Source organism: Heterodontus francisci, chromosome 32, assembly GCF_036365525.1.
Source record: "Heterodontus francisci isolate sHetFra1 chromosome 32, sHetFra1.hap1, whole genome shotgun sequence".
Taxonomy (NCBI): domain Eukaryota; kingdom Metazoa; phylum Chordata; class Chondrichthyes; order Heterodontiformes; family Heterodontidae; genus Heterodontus; species Heterodontus francisci.
This window is the reverse complement of record NC_090402.1, coordinates 25,489,270-25,505,559: the sequence shown is the minus strand read 5'-3', so window position 1 is coordinate 25,505,559 and position 16,290 is coordinate 25,489,270. Positions and strand designations below refer to the sequence as shown.

The 16,290-nt window shown below is 44.9% G+C and overlaps 1 protein-coding gene across 7 annotated transcripts in view; it reads left to right on the top strand.

Annotated features, from left to right (window-relative positions):
* LOC137347708 (serine/threonine-protein kinase Nek6-like) overlaps positions 1-16,290 on the top strand; it is a 275,855-nt gene that overhangs the window by 185,901 nt on the left and 73,664 nt on the right. The window lies entirely within an intron of this gene.

Below are 16,290 nucleotides of genomic sequence, written 5' to 3'. Positions count from 1 at the left end.
TTAATCAAACAATTATGGGCCTCAATTTTTATTTACACCAGAGGATTTCTGATTGCATTACTTATGTACATACCGGAGGATATGCTGCTTTATTTGGACAGGAGCATTGTACCACTTAATGCACAATGTATTATTCTGTTGTGTTTCTTTAACACCGTGAGGTTTAATCGTTGCAAATAGGCCCACTCACACTTAGAGGGTGTCTTTTTTTCTGGAGAGTAGTAGTTGGTTTTAAATCCCTGATGGGAAAGAATAAACAGGAATTGAGCAAAGACTGGAGGCTGATTTTAAATCCTGAAAGTCAGGAAAAGAGCAATGTGTGGCATAGTTTCATTTTTCTTATACTTTAAAGATAATTTTTTATCTATTACAAAAAGTGGCCTGTTAAGTGTGACGGTCTCTAGAGTTTTATCTAATCTATTATGTACACATATGTACATCTATGTATTTGCATATTTATATATATATATATATATATATTACATGTACATACATACATACATCTTCCATGGCATTGCAAATGAGAAATAAAGACCTCAGGTGGGAGGAGCAGGGGACAGAAAGAAGATGCTGGGAAAAATGGAGGGAAGAAGGGGAGGGGAGGAAGAGGGGAGAAAAGAGCAGGAGAGCCGAGTGACAGGGAAGAGGGAGTAGGGACGAGAGGGTGAGGGACAGAAGTGGAAAGGAGGGGAAAGAAGAAGAGGGCAGGGGAGAGGAGCAGCATGAGGAAGTTTGGGAGAAAGCGTGGAGGATGGAGCAGGGGTACAAAGGATGTGGATCAGAGAGGAGTGGAAAGTGTGGAACTTATTGTATCTTCCCATATCGCCTTTCCCCTCTTAGCCCTGACTCTTCCCTATCCACTTCCTTTCTCAGTTCCTCAATATTCACCATCCCTTTTGCCAATCACACCCTCGTGCTTCTTTCATCTTCCTTCCTACTCACTCCTCACCTTTGTCCCTTAATGTGATGTCCTGTTTCTATTTCCCCAACGAGCCATATGCCAATTTTTCTTTGCAGGTAAAGCCCCCACCCTCATATCTACTGCCAGATCTCCACCAGTTTCACAGCACTCAGCTGGGAATCAGACACTTTATTTTTCAAAGCACTTTTGGCATTTCTAATCTATTTGCCAACTATAGTTGGCAGCCAGTTTCTTACTGCAGGGACACTAGCAAAGATTAGCCAACGGGCCTAATGGATGCAGATTGGTGCAAACAGAACAGAGTTGGGTGAGAGGCAGTGGCAGTAGCAGTGCCAGGCGAGGCAGAGGAGGCTCACAGGGAGTTGTAAGCAGGATGTAGTAGGCTGGGGCAGTAGAAGATCTAGGGAATTGGGGATGATGAGACATTTGGCCCAGGACATTGGGGAACCCTAGAGCAGTGAGGAAAAGCAAGCGGGCAGGCAGCTAAAGATCTCCTGTAGAAAGGATAGACAAGTGAAGTCGACAAATAACATTAAAAAATATTCTTGAATAAAATTTACCCACAGTTTACGGAAGGAAAATGTATATCTTAAGCTCAATGAAACTTGCCTGTAGTGGCATTGAGAGGAACAGACCTGAGAGGCAGAACTTGGAGAAGCAGCATCTCCTAGTGTTGGGAGGAATGATCACTAAGCATAATAATAAGTTTAAATAAAAAGACTTGCATTCATATAGCACCTTTCACTATCACATCCCAAAGCACTTTACAGCTAAGGAAGTACTTTTGAAGTGTATGCACTATAGTAATATAGGAAACTTGGCAGCCAATTTACGCACAGCCGGACTCCACAAACTACAATGTGGTAATGACCAGGTAATATCTATAACCTAAAACTAACTTGCAGGTATTGTGGGAATAACACCAAGATAGAATCATAGAATGGTTACAGCACATAAAGAGGCCATTCAGCCCATTGTGTCTGTGCTAACTCTCTGCAAGAGCAACTCAGCAAGTCCCAATCCCCCGCCCTTTCCCTGTAGCCCTGCAAACCTTTTCTCTTCAGGTGAATCTGCTGCACCACACTCTCAGGCAGAGCATTCCACATCCTAAACATTCACTGCGTAAAAAAGATTTTCCTCATGTCGCCGTTAGTTCTTTTGTCATTCACCTTAAATTGGTGCCCTCTGCTTCTCGACCCTTGCGCCAATGGAAACAGTTTCTCTCTGCTCTGTCTTGACCCCTCACGATTTTGAAAACTTCTATCTAATCTTCTCTCAACTTTTTCTTCTCTGAGGAAAACAACCCCAGCTTCTCCAATCTATCCATATAACTGAAGTCCCTCAGCCTTGGAACTATTCTTGTACATCTTTTTAGATGTGATGGAAATATATGTTGCAACTTTCTTCAAGGCACAGGAAGTGAGTGTTCTACATAAACTTCCAGCATATTATATGTATTGTTGTTAAATAGCATTTGAGCTAAGTCAACAGCACTTTACTCCCAAAATTAATTCCATATAGTATTTTTGGAGATAACAGCAGAATTTGACAATTGGAAAGTGTAAGGTAATTTCATTTTTTAGATATCGATATTTTGTTTATGGAGAACTCATTAATCAATTATTTTAATATAAAAATGATGCAACATACTCCAGAAATGCACACTTTAGTACAAAGAGCCAGGGGACAATGTTTGTGATGGCAACAAATTAGATTCACTTATTGTAGTGATGAAATGTAACCGATCATAATGTATCTCAGTCTGAAAACCAAACACAGCTCCATATGTTTAAACAGATTTGCAGTTGGTCTCATCAATCTCAATCGAGATTTCCCTAATGTTGATAATTCTATCCAATGCTGGAATCCAGCTTCTTGTTCTCTAGCTCTGAAAAGACCTTTGCTTATTTATATACAACTAGAAAGAAACATTCAGCTAGAATGTCTTATAAAGGTTACAGAGCAGTTATCGTAGACTGGGGCAATTTTCCCAGACAAGGGGAGGCGAATTTGGGTGAGAACAGGTGTTGAGATCCTGACATCATCCTGCCCACTTCGGGGTTTCATCCTGTCAGGTTTGAAAGCGAGCTTGGAATCCTCTCGGAGCTGTTGGCTAAGTCATTTAAATATGGTAATAGCTAGTTAAGTTCTGTTTTAACCAAGCATTCTGGCTTTAACGGTCAGCACATTTATTTCCTGAGCTGTGAGCAACCCACCAGGGTCAACCAGGTGAGTACGCAACGGGGAATGCATCTTCAGTGAAACTGACTGGCCAAAACCATCCCAGCCTGCAAAACTGAAGTGCTTCAGCCATGGCCAGGTGAGAGACTGCTGCTCACAGGACTCCTTCTCAGATAGTGCTGTCACTGCTTGACAGGTGATTGCAAACTTCTTGGAAGGCACTTCACCTGTCTTACACTTCACTCACCTTCAGCAGCACTTCCCTGCTGCCAGCCTTCACCACGGCATGGAAGCAATTTATGCAGCTGCACTTTTCACCTCTGCTGAGGGACAAGGTGGGGGGTGGGGGGGGGCAACACCAATAGCACCAGCAGCAGCAGCAGGAGCAACACCAGCAGCAGCACCAGCTGCCTTCTCCTCAGCCTCATGCTACTCCACAGGACAGATGAGATGGACACAGAGATCCAGCTCCAAGGAGGCAAGACCCCAACACAGGTTCTATAGGCAGAGGATCGGCTCCCTCGACATGTGTGAGCTCCAGTGCCTCAGGAGGCTCAGGCTTTCACGGGAAGTCATTGCTAACAGCTGCAGCCTCCTGGAACAAGACCTCCTTCCAAGTGGACCAGATGGGCACACATTGCCAGTGGCTGTCAAGGTGCCTGTCACTGGAGGACCATCCCACCCTGCACCCCCCTCCCAAGGGTCTCTGCCTTTCCCCGAGGTTGTGTGCTGTCCTCTCCTGCAAGGAGAGAAAGCAGAGAGTTATGGGTTTTAGTAATGGCTTGTGTGGAAAACAGGAAAGGACAACATTTGTGTATGATGACTGTGAGGCATGGGCCTGAGAGGGTAAAAAGCTGAGGGCGAGTGTAGGCTGTCCAGATGGGGATCTGAGGAGGTGCATGGAGAGAAAGGAATGAGTGGAGCTGCAAGGTGTGTTGTTCTGAGGAATACTGTGCAGGAGAATGCTGGGAAAGTCAGAATGTGGGGTTTGGCTCCTGACAGTGTTCTGCCACTCATCGTTCCTGCCCTCCTGAGGTCCCTGGTCCTTTTGGTGCACTGTCTCCAGGTTGGCGCAACCACACTCCTGCTGCTGACTTCCTTGGCCACTTCCATCCATGCCTGCTTGGTTGGAAATGTTGCCCTCTTCCTCTCCTCCTTGGGAGAGCTCACCTCACTGCAGCCCTTTAGATCCCAGTGCAGGACCTCCAGTTAAGAGTGCGAGACCTGGTGAGGGGGACAACCTTCCCAGGTCTCCTCTCCATTCTTGCGGTTGCTGTAGCTTTAAAAATCTATGTGCAGGTGAGGCCTTCTAGCCCATGCTGGGGTCTCTTTAATTAAAAATCCTTCCTTTGACAGATCCTCCCTCTCTGGTCGGGGAAGCTGGATGCTAATGCCGGGGCACTGTTAAAGGCCTTGGTAAAGGCTGCTGAAGATTCCAATGGGTTCCTGACCCATTAGTGGTCCTGTCATTTCGACAGGGACCAAAGTTTGAAAATTCTGCCATTTTACTCAAATCAAAGATCTCTACTGCCCTTCCATCTTTGGTTTTGGTGAAGTTGTTTTTTTTTGGATGAATTGAGGCCCCGTCTGCCCTCTCAGATGAACATAAAAAAATCCCATGGCACTATTTTGAACAAGAGCAGGGGAGTTAACCCCATGTCCCTCAATCAACATCACAAAAACTGATGATCTGGTCATTATCCCATTGCTGTTTGTGGGAGTTTGCTGTGCACAAATTGGCTGCTGCGTTTCCTACATTACAACAGCGACTACAGTTCAAAAAGTACCTCATTGGTGGCAGAGCACTTTGGGACATCCTGTGGTTGGTCGTGAAAGGCGCTATATAAATTCTTTTCCTTTTACATTGCAGCTCATAAGAGCTGACGAGAGCAAAATTTATACAACTTCATATCTCAACATATTTTCCCTGGAAAAGAAATGTTGGCAGGGAGAACTCTAAAGTAGGAACTAAAGTACAATTCTAGGTGAAAGGGTAAGATTATTCTTCACAGATTGGGTTAATTTTTCACAGCACAGAAAATAGAACAGGAAATTCCTCCATGACATCACCATATATCAGTAGTTAATGGATGTGTCTGCTGCCTGGTTTCCCTAGAGCAGTAGCATTATATCACACTAGATAGTGATACCAGCTTTAGCTTTACTTAGACCTAAAACAGAGGAGCGCTGTGGTACTGGAGAGAATCAGATGGGAGGTGGTGGGACCCCTCCTATGGCAAGGATAAGCTTGTGGGAAGATGGAATCTTTCCTCTAGATGGCCCTGCAGTAAGTTTTCGATAATTTTCTATTATTTTTTCTTTCCTGGACTTTGTTGCCTGCAGATAATTTTTTTCTAGATTTATCTGCCTTTTAAATTTTTATTTCTGCTGTCCCACTTACACATCCTCCCATAGTGGAAACCTACTGAGGGAGTGACCTATAGCAGGGGCCTGGCAGGAGTAGATGAGAACAAGGGAGCTGCCCCTCAGGAGAAAGCTGCAGCTCTGCCAGCCAGCCATCCGACTCAAATAACTCAAAAAGAGGCAGAAGCAGGTAACTCAGACAACCCCCCGAGGTTGTTACCAGCAGGCTCAGAATCATCTCATGAACATGCATAAGGTCATCGCCAGCTCCAGGGTCACTCTTTAAAATCCAGCCAGTTCACTTTCTCCTCCCATTGGAGAGCATCTAGAAGGAGCACTAAGTTGGGTTATAGTAGACGTTCAACAAAGTAAAAGCACTGGGCAAAGAAGAGCACAAATTTATAACATACCAAACACTGTTAAGGCAATAAATATTTCGAATTCCATTTCTACTTTGTCCAGAAATTTAATTTGTAATCAGGTAGATTTCTGTAGCAATAGATGAATGGATGAGAATGCATGGTAAATGAAGCAGATGATAACAGTGGACATGACTTTTGATGAGACAGCTCACTGTGAACATGTACTTGCTTGTGCCAATGCTTGTCTTTGAAATTGTTGCCTATTATACCTTGTCATATGTGTCTTTCTAGCAGCAGCCCCACTGCAGCTGCCTCTTCAGCCTTGGACTCAGTGGCTGGGATTTTATATGGCCCCCTGAGGCAGGGTTGGAAGCAACAGGCAGCAGGGAGTGAGGTGGGTGGGGTGGGGAGGGGGGTGCGGAGGGCCTGTCGCCTACATGTTACCAAGCGATCATCCCAGGGGTGGTATAGGCCGACAACAGCCTTCCCGCCCAGAGGCCGATAGAAGCCCTTAAGTGGCCTATTAACGGCCCCACCTCACTTACCGTGGGTCCGGATGTTCTGCAGTACCAGCAGTGGCCAACGCTCCCAGTGGAACTGCCGAGCTGCCTTCCCTCTGAATGGCTGGCAACTCTTGGAGGCGGGATCTGCATCTTTAAAGGGACAGGGTTCCCAGCTCCTGAAACTTAGATTTAAAAGGACGGAGGATCGGTCTGGGGGGTGGGGGATGGGTGGGGGTGGGGGGGGTGGTGGGGCGGGGGAGCGGAAAAAAGCCGAGGCGGGCTTTCCCCTTCCTTTTCAGCCCAGCGCTGGGAGCCCGCCTCCAACACAAAATCCAGCCCATTGTTGCCATCCTGTTCAGAGCTGCTCAGACACTTCTTTTCTCATTGATTCACAGTGATTCCATTTCTCAGGACAGAATTGTGTAGCTTGCAGCAAATTATTATCACTCTGAACACCTTTGTGGGGCTTTACAATAAGAAATGTCAAATATACCCACGTGGCCGAGCCTTTCCTTCATCACATTTTCCTTCAGCTGATAATCATGGGTTTTGCACTGATCAAGAGGGACTTCCCGTTCTCCCGAGTTTCACCAATCTAGATATTTCATGAAATAATGGCTTTAGCATCTCGGATGTGCATTCCTGTGGAACTCTTCCTTATTCTTTAGTCCCTGAGGGGAAAAGGAATTCGCATTGAAATACCCGTCCTACTGGTTAAAGGTGCCTTAATTTAGATTTGAACTCCTTTCAATGCTAGAAGCTGAAATAAGAAAGCAGTATTAAAAAAGCAGAAAATTGCAAAAATGAAGCCAAAAGAAAAGAAAGGCAAAATACCAAACTCAGTACAAACAAAGCAAGGAAGTAACAAAGGTTTAAAAAAAAAATCTCAAACCCATCTTGCAGAGACTCACTATTATAGGCCAAGAAGGGAATTTGTCAGTTTTTTCCGATTGGAAGCGAAGGGTTAGTGAGACATTCATGCCAGCATCACGAACCTGTAATGATTCCAGCACAGCCCCGCTACAAAAAGAAAGGTGGAGCAGATACCAAGATCTATTCATGTGCTTTTGCAAAGCCCTCCCCTGTACAGGTGTGATACCACTGCATAACATTGCAAAATTTACCCTATTGGGTATAAAACAGTGAAATGTTGTGTGGGTTTGAGCCCCACCTTTGACCGTGAAACCTAGCAATCACTGGACGGCTTTTTTATCAGTTCTCGATCTGCCTGCTCTGTAGGGTATCTCCTGGATATAGCACATCTCCTTCAAGATAGATGGTTGAGAATTAACCTAATATATAAGTTCAATCTGGACGAGGGCCTGATGAAAAAGGCAATTTAACCCCTTTCCTTCATAGCGAAGAATAAACATAGGCACAATGTCTCTGATGGGCAATAGGGAAAAATAATGAATTCTCTATAAAATCAACGCTATTTCCTCTTGACATGAGTAGGCTACTCATGACTGGTACTGGTAACATCAAAAGCATGTTTCAAGCCTTGCGTGGGCTTCTAGTTGTGATCAGAAAACAGGTATTGCTGTATCACTTGAGCAATCATGATGTAAGATGCTTAATTGTGTATGTTTTCATTCAATTAAAGCTTATGTTTTTTACATGAATGAGTGTCTTAATTTCCAGTGCCTGTAATACATACAAATATTTAGGACGTGACCACTTTTAAACCGTAGATCGCTAGTTGATAGGTTACGGGTTTATTTTCTATCCTCCTCTTGGAATAAAGCTCAAATCACGGGACCCAACATGACTTATTGCTGGTAAATGTTTTGTGCTTTGGGGTCACCAGGTGTGACTGGGTCGGGACTGAAATGGCTCTATTGAGAGTCCCATTGGGGAAACTGCCTCTGTAAATAATATGTTTGTCTGTTGTATAAGACATCCACCTGGCACATTCCCAGGAAAACAGCAAAAATAGATTGTCAAGCAGACATTAAAGCAGTCACAAAGTGCTGAGTAAATCAGTAATATACAGCATTTGGTTTGTTTCCAATTAAAATAAGGCATTCTGCAACACAGCTGTTTTGGAATGTGTGATTTGTCCCTGTCTTTTGATGTATTATAATTTCAGGTTAGTATATGCAAGTACAAAGAAAAGGCTTAGCTCTAAGAAGAGCTGTTTTCACATTGTTTTATTTCATTTTCCATTTTTAGTGGGTGTTGTGTTCACAGATATACTGCTGCAGCTCTGTTTTACACTTTGAAAGATCTGTGCAATATGGTCTTGCTTTACAATGATCATATTTGATGTGTTTTGAAACATGCTACAATAGGGATCAGAACACATAATAACCAAGAGTAGCTGCACACACTGATAAGGATAGTGGAATACAGTGGTATAGAGAGACTGAGAGATGGGCACAGTGCAGAATCATTAGAAGTGTTACACAGTGATTCCCTGATTGGACACTCCATAGTGCTTGTAAAGAACATTAGTTGGGAAATCACAGCCCCACAGTGCTCACACTTTTTCTTTCGCCTGCTGGCTCTGTGCAAGGTTCCACCAATACCAGGAGGGCTTGAAAAATTGCCTTAATTTATAACAGCTTGAGTTCATTAGATGACTAAAGAAATTATAATTAAGAGACTTAAAAATAGACATTTGATAAATCTACAGCTAATTATACAAAAGAAAATCAAGCCAAATATAGAGAATATAGCGGGGAAGCAGAAAGGCTAAGAGGCTATGAAGAAAGGCTGCCAAGAAATATAAAGGGAAATAGTAAAGTATTTTACAAACAGAGAACATGCAAAAGAACAGTTAAAGAAATGTTAAGACCAACTGGAGATTAAAATGGCGATATTATGATGGTTAAAGGAATGGTAGTGAGATATTTAAAGAGCACTTTTTCCTACCCTCATTTATTATAGAAGAATGTGAAACTGGAAAAAAATGGTGCATGAGGAACAGATGGGCAGGATAACAATCGATAAAGAAGTAGTAGTGAACAAAATTGGTGAAAGTATATAAAACACTGAGTCCTGATGACAGCTACCCACAAATGCTGAGGGAAGACGGGCAGAAAATAACAGAGGCTCTGGCCACAATCTTTCAAATACACTTAAGTATGGAAGTTTTGCCGGAAGATTGTTGGGTTACCAAGGTAACAACTCTGCTCAAAAAGGAACATTTGGATAAAGTGGGTAACTATGCATCGGTAGTGGTAAAGCAACTGGCATCATAGTACAGGATAACATTATTGCACACCTACAGAAGAGATGTGTTTGGAAAGATGCAAAGGAGATTCACTAAAATAATTCTAGGGATGAGTGGCTTTTGTTATGAGGAGAGAATAGAGACACTGGAGCTCTTTTTCATTAGAAGAAGAATGGTTAAAGGGAGACTTAACAGTGGTGTTCAAAATTCAGAATGATTTTGTTAAAGTAGATTGCAACAAACTAATTCTGTTGCTCAGTGAGTCAACAACTAGAGGATATATATTTAAACTCATGGCCATGAACGTGAAAGGAGAGGTTGGGAGAATTTATCTTTTTATGCGGATGATATTTAGGACGACAAAAGTCCCACTAGAAACAGTGGTAGAATCAGATTCCATAATTACTAGTGTAACCAGAATTGGATAAATAATTGAAAATTATAAGTTGAAAGATCATGAAGACTTTTTTTTTTAAAGTGTGTGGGGGCAGAGCAGGGGAATGAGACTAAACAGCAGTTAACTTAGAGAACTGGCGTAGGCAATATGAACTGAATGGCTGTCTACGCTTTCAAATTCTTTGATTCTAAAATATACAAAGAAACAGAGACACACATACACCACTACAATGACACTGAGAAACACACTATGATACAGAGACACAGAGGGCGACACACGCTATTGGCTGGATTTTAAGAGCCTGCTGCTGATCGTGGCGACCAGCTCTCCCAGGAAGGACCAGGGGCAGGGACAGTCTCCATGCCCCAGTCCCTCTCTCGCTTTGCCACTGCTGATTGGAAGTCATGGCCACGGCGAAGGATTGCAGGTCACCATGAATCAATGAAATCTGGCTCTCCATGGATGATGCCTTGCACTCATATGCCTGGGACACGGCAGCTGTCATGGTCTTGATGGACTCCCCCATTGTCTGCTCAAGGCTGCGCATAGCCTGTGGCATCACTGCCAGATGAAGCCAGGACTGCTGCTGCAGCTCGAGCATGCCCTGTGCTGTCGACAACAGAGGGTCATCAGCAGTCTGGGGATCAGCATGGGCCCGGCCACCACAACCAACCTTTCTCCGCCTCAGTCAGCTGCTCAGGTGCATGTGCAGTGCTCTCACCAGCTTGTGACCCAGACTCTAAGGCCAAATGGATACCACTCTTCTGAGGTGTGGGAGGTGTCGTGGGCTGCTGGGGTTGATTCAGAGCGTTAACTTGGAAGATACAATGGGAAGAGCACACTGTCAGTTAAGATATTGCACATGCCATGTTTATAACAGCATTGTCTCAAACAACATTTTCACATTGATCAGTGTTTATATCAAATGGACGTATGTTCACCCAGGACCCCGAGCTCTACATCACCGAATGAGCGCTCTACATGGATCGCAGAGATCTCCAGGGCCTCTTACTCAGCGTCGGTGAACCTTCTGATAACTGGCACGCCTCCACCTCTGAATTGTGTGCCCACTTAGCCTGGAGGAGCAAGGAAACAGATATTAAGCATGGCAGATCAACAACACAACAGATGTCACAAGAGGGGTGCTGGCCACTCATGTAGGTGCCATGATCTGAGCAGCAGACAAGGGTCAGTTCTTTCATACACTTCCATTTATGTCAAGTCTTTCCTCCCTGCTCAACCTCGATGTCTTTGGCATGGTAGTGGCACACATGTGCCACTCTGTGTGGGCACACCCAGGTTCAGTGGAGCCCTGACATAAAGTACCACTTACTTTTGCAGAGCTCAGCAGATTGTTCATCGCCTTCCAACACTGGATCCAGTCACGGCGGATGGCCCCATGGCTACTGACCTGCCCTGCCACCTCCAACCAGGCTGCCTTGGTCAGGCTGGAGGGCCTCTTCTTACCATCGCTGGGAAAAAGGACCTCCCGCCTTGCCCACACAGCTTGGAGGAGAGTGAGCAGGGAGGCATCACTGAACCGTGGGGCCACCCTGGAATGCCCCTCTGACGACATCTTCACAATTTTGGGTTGTCCAGAAAATGAGTTGCGTCTTTTGCAGGTAATGATTTCTATTGCTTCTCTAAGCAGTTTGTTTCTTGCATTAGAGCCATTATTAATGTGCTGGCTGCCCTTTAAATGGGGCCCCAGCAACTGAGGAGCACCTGACCCGGTGCCGAAATACTGCCCCCTCCACGTCATTTGGGGGGGCAGTGCGTCGCGTACATTATAATGAGCCATCGCGCCAAATAATATCACGGCGGCTCCACGACGGGCGGTCTGCCATCTGTGAAGCGCTGCTGGTAAAATCCAGCCCTATAATACAGAAACACTGAGAGTCACACACTATAATATACAGACGCTGAGAGTCACACACTATAATATACAGACACTGAGTCACACACTATAATATAGAGACACTGAGAGTCACACACTATAATACAGAGACACTGAGAGTCACACACTATAATATATAGACGCTGAGAGTCACACACTATAATATACAGACACTGAGAGTCACACACTATAGTATAGAGGCACTGAGAGTCACACACTATAATATACAGACACTGAGAGTCACACACTATAGTATAGAGACACTGAGAGTCACACACTATAATATACAGACACTGAGTCACACACTATAGTATAGAGACACTGAGAGTCACACACTATAATATACAGACGCTGAGAGTCACACACTATAGTATAGAGACACTGAGAGTCACACACTATAATATACAGACACTGAGTCACACGCTATTGTATAGAGACACTGAGAGTCACACACTATAATATATAGACGCTGAGAGTCACACACTATAATATACAGACACTGAGTCACACACTATAGTATAGAGACACTGAGAGTCACACACTATAATATATAGACGCTGAGAGTCACACACTATAATATACAGACACTGAGTCACACACTATTGTATAGAGACACTGAGAGTCACACACTATAATACAGAGACACTGAGAGTCACACACTATAATATACAGACACTGAGAGTGACACACTATAATATACAGACGCTGAGAGTCACACACTATAGTATAGAGACACTGAGACTTTATATTACAGAAACTATATTACAGAAACACTAAAACACACACTATAATACAAAAACACAGAGTCATGCACAATAATATAGACACATTGAGAGTCATACACTATAATATAGAGACACCGACACACACTATAATACAGAAACACAGAGACACACACTATAATTTAGGAACACTGAGAGTCACACACTATAATATAGAAACACAGAGTCACGTGCTATAATAGAGAGACACTGAGAAATACACAATAATACAGAGAGTCACACTATTACAGAAACAGAGAGTCATACACTATAATACAGAGACACAGAGAGTCACACACTATTATTGGGAGTCACTGAGACACACAATAATACACTGAGAGTCACACTAATATAGAGACACTGAGGCACACACTATAATACAGAGACACTGAGAGTCACACACTATAATAAGGAATCACTGAGACACACAATCATACACTGAGATTCACACACTGTAATATAAAGACACTGAGATACACACTGTAATATAGAGACACTTTGATATACACTATAATATAGAGGCACTGTCACACACTACAATACAGAGAGACTGACCCACACTATAATATAGAGACACTGAGATACACACTAAGGGCTGAATTTTGTTAATGTGGTGGGGGTCCTGATGGTGGGTGGGAAAGCCTGGGGTGATCCTGCCTCAGCCGTTTGTGGGTCCCCGGCCACATTTTACGAATTAATTGCCATTGTGGCTGCCGTCCCTTTAAAGATGCCCGCCCATCCCCAGGCGCTGCCAGCCAATTGGAGGGCTGACATCTCAGCAGCACCACCAGGAGAGGTGGCCAGTGCTGCAACTGGGCCGAGAAGAGAATACACCATGTGAGCAGGCCGCTATCCTAACTAGGTAAGTAGGGTGTGGGGGTGCTAGAGCCAGGCAGGCCCCAGCAAGGAGGGGATCGGGTTGGTGAGGGTGGGGCGTGCGGGTTGCCACAGGGGTGTCTACTGCCGCCGGGGGTCCCCTCCGTGGGCTACAGAGTGTCCAAAGAGGACGCTGAGACACACACTATAATAAAGAGACATTGAGAGAGACACACACTGGCCTGAATTTATTTGGGCACCGCGCTCCGTGGCAGCGCCCTTTGAACTCGGCGGGGTGCCCGCACAGGGCTTCATTTAAATGGGGAGCACAGCGCCCACCCCTGATGACGTAAGGAGACGGCCTCCGCGACCTGGCGACTGTGTCCGACGCCACTGCGCAGGCATGGATGCCATTTTTAAAGGGCTTTAAAGCCCTTACAATTAATTTTAATTTTTAAAGGCAAAACATTATTTATTTTTATTAAATATAAAATTAAGTGATGGAGGCCCTTCCCCAAGTCCCCCAATGGCCCGAAATGACCATCAATTGATTTTTCAAATACCTGAACTTTCCCTCCACCCCCAACCTTCAACCTTTTCCCCTTCAACCCCTTTCCACCATCCCCACATCCAATAAAAATTGACTTCCCTGTTCCTTCACCCCTCCCGCTCTGAAAATTTTTTTACGCCCCTCAGTCCCTACCAGGTTCTTGCCTCGGAACTCCGTGCTGAGTTCTGAAGGCGCATGAAGGCTGAACGGAGGCCGTAAAATTGGCGTGGGATGGCAGGTGAACTATTTTGAATATATTTAATGGAAATCTGCATATGGAGTTGAAGGGCCCACCACCGGGCAGCGGGGGGGCTGCACCGAGGTCCTCCCGCTGCCGATAATATGCGGCGGGCCCTTCTCAATGTCCCAGATCGAGGCAGGCCTCTGTCCACAGAATTTTACCGGCGCCACGACCTGTGGCATAGAGGGGCTGGTAAAGTTCAGCCCACTATATGCTGAATTTTGTGGTGCTGGTGGAACTCACGGCGCCAGGCCAAAAAGGCAAGGGGAACTTGGTCTTGGCCGTTCGGAGCCCCTCTAATGCCGAGGGATCTAAAGGCCCTCAGGTACTTAAGTGCCCAGCGCTGGCATGCCCGTCCCTTTAAATTTGGGGAACCCACCTCCAAGAGCTGCCAGCCAGTCAGAGGGCTGGCAGCTCAGTCATATCGGCAATGCCACCGGGTGCGGTGGCCACAGCCGGTACAACAGGCCTTGGACCCAGGCCCAGAGCTGGAGACCAGGAGTAAAGGCAAATGAGGCAGGGTCGCAGGGGTCAAACCAGCAGGCCCCGTTGAGGTGGGCATTTAGTGCAGGGGGCAGGGTGGGTTAATGTCAGTGGAGTTTTTCCTGGGCAGGGCCCTCCGTGGGCCACAGATTGTCCACGGAGGAGGGCCCCCCCCCCACATTCTAGCCCACGGAGGCGAGTAATAGGCCTTTAAAGGCCTCAATTGGCCTCTGGGTGGGAAGGCCATCGCAGCCAACACACCCACCATTAAATTCCAATGGGCCCTCCATCCCCCACCTTCTGTCAAAATTCTGTGGGTGCCCCTGCCTCTGAACCCATCTCAAGGGGGCCTGTAAAATTCAGTCCTATAATAGATACTGAGACACACACCATAATACAGAGACATGGAGGGAGACACACATTACAATATCGAGACACTGAGATACACACTATAATACAGAGGCACTGTGAGAGAGATGCTGAGACACGCACTATAATACAGAGACATTCAGAGACGAAGGAGCCAACTGGGCAAAGCTTAGACATGGTCGTGATCTACATCCGATGGTTGCTATTGGGAAATGCTCGAATGTGGTCGTCAAGGGTAGAAAATGGTCTTTGTTGCATCTGTAAAATAGGGACAAATATGACCGATTTCAAGGGTGCAATGTTACATGCTCGAGGTGCTTGTGGAGGCACAAGAGTGCCTAAGTGATTGAAATGAAGACCAAGGCCCAATTTGATTCCACCCTCGGGCCTGCTGATTCTGAAAATGGACCCAGGTAAATTTCTACCCTCAAATGAGAACAGGATCAGGCTGAGTAGCGTTTCACGCCTGTTGAAAGAGGCTGCTGCTAGTTGCTGTTTAAACTCAGATGTGAAGAATGAGCATTCATGTACTGGAGGGTTGCTGACACTTGTCGAATTGCACCCCAGTGAAGTCAGCACCAGGAGGGGAGGGGCAGAAAAATAGGAATGTACATCAAAGCAACCTAGATTATTTTGTGATCTCATTCTGCTGGCTTATTATCATCCTCGAATTTAAAAAAAAATCCAGTTGCTGATTGATCTATTTATGAGATAATGTGTGTAGTAAATGTGAGTAATGAGACCTCAGGCTGTACCTGAAATTATAAAATAGTCATTAAATGAAGCACTTCATCACCTGGAAGACAAGACCACCAGAGGTCTGTAGATCACACATGTTGTAAATCACACTCGCTTGTGAAAGAACAACTACACTAAAAATGAATTCTTTATTATTTTCACATGTTGTCATGTTTGGTATTGTTCGAATGAACAGTAGAGATGACTCAGTCTGCATCATGAGATACACAATACATGTGCAAATAGTAACAAGCTCCTACTCTGCTCCAATCCTTTCACTCTTTGATGGGTCAGCTTTTTTTTGAATAACCCATCGTAACTCCCAAGAGCAGCTGCTTAAAGAAATAGAAGAATGAGGGTGGATTAAACTCAACAAAATTTGAACCAAAAAATGTAGGAATACAAGATTAGAGAATAATCAACCAATACTGTGTTGATGTCTTCTTTGTTTCCGATATCATTTCAAATGTATTAAAATAACTGCTGCTCACTTTTAACTGGCTATGAGCATTCAATCAGTGAACTCCTGAC